Source organism: Mycteria americana, unplaced genomic scaffold (genome assembly GCF_035582795.1).
Source record: "Mycteria americana isolate JAX WOST 10 ecotype Jacksonville Zoo and Gardens unplaced genomic scaffold, USCA_MyAme_1.0 Scaffold_27, whole genome shotgun sequence".
Lineage (NCBI taxonomy): Eukaryota > Metazoa > Chordata > Aves > Ciconiiformes > Ciconiidae > Mycteria > Mycteria americana.
Window position 1 is genome coordinate 2662911 of NW_027445609.1, and position 4595 is coordinate 2667505.

The following is a 4595-nucleotide window of genomic DNA, read 5'->3' on the forward strand; positions in this document are numbered from 1 at the left end:
AATGCACAGTGAAAACCAGGTAGAGCTTTCAGTGCTGGCAGCTTTCGTGTGGGCGCAATCGCTGGACGTTTCAAATTTGGCAGCCGAGCTCTGCGAGAGTCATATAGCCATTGTTGCATCATAACCAACCAAGGCTTTTGCGGACCGCGAATGTCTGTGCGGCAGCGAATGCAGTTCCAAGGGACAGTGAAAACCAGGTAGAGCTTTCAGTGCTGGCAGCTTTCATGTGGGCGCAATCGCTGGACGTTTCAAATTTGGCAGCCGGGCTCTGCCAGAGTCACATAGCCACTGTTGCGTCATAACCAACCAAGGCTTTTGCAGAGCGCGACTGTCTGTGCGGCAGCGAATGCAGTTCCAAGGGACAGTGAAAACCAGGTAGAGCTTTCAGTGCTGGCAGCTTTCGTGAGGGCGCAATCGGTGTACAATTCAAATTTGGCAGCCGGGCTCTGCCAGAGTCACATAGGCATTGTTGCATCATAACCAACCAAGGCTTGCGCAGAGCGCGAATGTCTGTGCGGCAGCGAATGCAGTTCCAAGCGACAGAGAAAAGCAGGTAGAGCTTTCAGTGCTGGCAGCTTTCGTGTGGGCGCAATCAGTGGACGTTTCAAATTTGGCAGCGGGCAGTGCGACAGTCACATAGGCATTGTTGCATCATAACCAACCAAGGCTTTTGCAGAGCGCGAATGTCTGTGCGGCAGCGAATGCAGTTCCAAGGGACAGTGAAAACCAGGTAGAGCTTTCAGTGCTGGCAGCTTTCGTGTGGGCGCAATCGCTGGACGTTTCGAATTTGGCAGCCGGGCTCTGCATGAGTCACATAGGCATTGTTGCATCATAACCAACCAAGGCTTGCGCAGAGCGCGAATGTCTGTGCGGCAGCGAATGCAGTTCCAAGGGACAGTGAAAACCAGGTAGAGCTTTCAGTGCTGGCAGCTATCGTGTGGGCGCAATCGCTGGATTTTTCGAATTTGGCAGCCGGGCTCTGCGAGAGTCACATAGGCATTGTTGCATCATAACCAACCAAGGCTTTTGCGGAGCGCGAATGTCTGTGTGGCAGCGAATGCAGTTCCAAGGGACAGTGAAAACCAGGTAGAGCTTTCAGTGCTGGCAGCTTTCGTGTGGGCGCAATCGCTGGACGTTTCGAATTTGGCAGCCGGGCTCTGCCAGAGTCACATAGGCATTGTTGCATCATAACCAACCAAGGCTTTTGCGGAGCGCGAATGTCTGTGCGGCAGCGAATGCAGTTCCAAGGGACAGTGAAAACCAGGTAGAGCTTTCAGTTCTGGCAGCTTTCGTGTGGGCGCAATCGCTGGACGTTTCAAATTTGGCAGCGGGCTGTGCGAGAGTCACATAGGCATTGTTGCATCATACCCAACCAAGGCTTTTGCAGAGCGCGAATGTCTGTGCGGCAGCGAATGCAGTTCCAAGGGACAGTGAAAACCAGGTAGAGCTTTCAGTGCTGGCAGCTTTCGTGTGGGCGCAATCGGTGGAGGTTTCAAATTTGGCAGCCGGGCTCTGCATGAGTTACATAGGCATTGTTGCATCATACCCAACCAAGGCTTTTGCAGAGCGCGAATGTCTGTGCGGCAGCGAATGCAGTTCCAAGGGACAGTGAAAACCAGGTAGAGCTTTCAGTGCTGGCAGCTTTCATGTGGGCGCAATCGCTGGACGTTTCAAATTTGGCAGCCGGGCTCTGCGAGAGTCACATAGGCATTGTTGCATCATAACCAACCAAGGCTTGCGCAGAGCGCGAATGTCTGTGCGGCAGCGAATGCAGTTCCAAGCGACAGTGAAAAGCAGGTAGAGCTTTCAGTGCTGGCAGCTTTCGTGTGGGCGCAATCAGTGCACGTTTCAAATTTGGCAGCGGGCAGTGCGAGAGTCACATAGGCATTGTTGCATCATAACCAACCAAGGCTTTTGCAGAGCGCGAATGTCTGTGCGGCAGCGAATGCAGTTCCAAGAGACAGTGAAAACCAGGTAGAGCTTTCAGTGCTGGCAGCTTTCGTGTGGGCGCAATCGCTGGACGTTTCGAATTTGGCAGCCGGGCTCTGCATGAGTCACATAGGCATTGTTGCATCATAACCAACCAAGGCTTGCGCAGAGCGCGAATAGACGTGCGGCAGTGAATGCAGTTCCAAGGGACAGTGAAAACCAGGTAGAGCTTTCAGTGCTGGCAGCTATCGTGTGGGCGCAATCGCTGGACGTTTCGAATTTGGCAGCCGGGCTCTGCCAGAGTCACATAGGCATTGTTGCATCATAACCAACCAAGGCTTTTGCGGAGCGCGAATGTCTGTGCGGCAGCGAATGCAGTTCCAAGGGACAGTGAAAACCAGGTAGAGCTTTCAGTGCTGGCAGCTTTCGTGTGGGCGCAATCGCTGGACGTTTCGAATTTGGCAGCCGGGCTCTGCCAGAGTCACATAGGCATTGTTGCATCATAACCAACCAAGGCTTTTGCGGAGCGCGAATGTCTGTGCGGCAGCGAATGCAGTTCCAAGGGACAGTGAAAACCAGGTAGAGCTTTCAGTGCTCGCAGCTTTCGTGTGGGCGCAATCGGTGGAGGTTTCAAATTTGGCAGCCGGGCTCTGCCAGAGTCACATAGGCATTGTTGCATCATAACCAACCAAGGCTTGCGCAGAGCGCGAATGTCTGTGCGGCAGTGAATGCAGTTCCAAGGGACAGTGAAAACCAGGTAGAGCTTTCAGTGCTGGCAGCTTTCGTGTGGGCGCAATCAGTGGATGTTTCGAATTTGGCAGCCGGGCTCTGCATGAGTCACATAGGCATTGTTGCATCATAACCAACCAAGGCTTGCGCAGAGCGCGAATGTCTGTGCGGCAGCGAATGCAGTTCCAAGGGACAGTGAAAACCAGGTAGAGCTTTCAGTGCTGGCAGCTTTCGAGAGGGCGCAATCGGTGTACAATTCAAATTTGGCAGCCGGGCTCTGCGAGAGTCACATAGGCATTGTTGCATCATAACCAACCAAGGCTTGCGCAGAGCGCGAATGTCTGTGCGGCAGCGAATGCAGTTCCAAGGGACAGTGAAAACCAGGTAGAGCTTTCAGTGCTGGCAGCTATCGTGTGGGCGCAATCGCTGGACGTTTCAAATTTGGCAGCCGGGCTCTGCATGAGTCACATAGGCATTGTTGCATCATAACCAACCAAGGCTTTTGCGGAGCGCGAATGTCAGTGCGGCAGCGAATGCAGTTCCAAGGGACAGTGAAAACCAGGTAGAGCTTTCAGTGCTGGCAGCTTTCGTGTGGGCGCAATCGCTGGACGTTTCAAATTTGGCAGCCGGGCTCTGCCAGAGTCACATAGGCATTGTTGCATCATAACCAACCAAGGCTTTTGCGGAGCGCGAATGTCTGTGCGGCAGCGAATGCAGTTCCAAGGGACAGTGAAAACCAGGTAGAGCTTTCAGTGCTGGCAGCTTTCGTGTGGGCGCAATCGCTGGACGTTTCGAATTTGGCAGCCGGGCTCTGCCAGAGTCACATAGGCATTGTTGCATCATACCCAACCAAGGCTTTTGCAGAGCTCGAATGTCTGTGCGGCAGCGAATGCAGTTCCAAGGGACAGTGAAAACCAGGTAGAGCTTTCAGTGCTGGCAGCTTTCGTGTGAGCGCAATCGCTGGACGTTTCGAATTTGGCAGCCGGGCTCTGCATGAGTCACATAGGCATTGTTGCATCATAACCAACCAAGGCTTGCGCAGAGCGCGAATGTCTGTGCGGCAGCGAATGCAGTTCCAAGGGACAGTGAAAACCAGGTAGAGCTTTCAGTGCTGGCAGCTTTCATGTGGGCGCAATCGCTGGACGTTTCAAATTTGGCAGCCGGGCTCTGCCAGAGTCACATAGGCATTGTTGCATCATAACCAACCAAGGCTTTTGCGGAGCGCGAATGTCTGTGTGGCAGCGAATGCAGTTCCAAGGGACAGTGAAAACCAGGTAGAGCTTTCAGTGCTGGCAGCTTTCGTGTGGGCGCAATCGGTGTACATTTCAAATTTGGCAGCCGGGCTCTGCCAGAGTCACATAGCCATTGTTGCGTCATAACCAACCAAGGCTTGCGCAGAGCGCGAATGTCTGTGCGGCAGCGAATGCAGTTCCAAGGGACAGTGAAAACCAGGTAGAGCTTTCAGTGCTGGCAGCTTTCGTGTGGGCGCAATCGCTGGACGTTTCAAATTTGGCAGCCGGTCTCTGCCAGAGTCACATAGGCATTGTTGCATCATAACCAACCAAGGCTTGCGCTGATCGCGAATGTCTGTGCGGCAGCGAATGCAGTTCCAAGGGACAGTGAAAACCAGGTAGAGCTTTCAGTGCTGGCAGCTTTCGTGTGGGCGCAATCGCTGGACGTTTCGAATTTGGCAGCCGGGCTCTGCCAGACTCACATAGGCATTGTTGCATCATAACCAACCACGGCTTGCGCAGAGCGCGAATGTCTGTGCGGCAGCGAATGCAGTTCCAAGGGACAGTGAAAACCAGGTAGAGCTTTCAGTGCTGGCAGCTTTCGTGTGGGCGCAATCGCTGGACGTTTCAAATTTGGCAGCCGGGCTCTGCCAGAGTCACATAGGCATTGTTGCATCATAACCAACCAAGGCTTGCGCAGAGCGC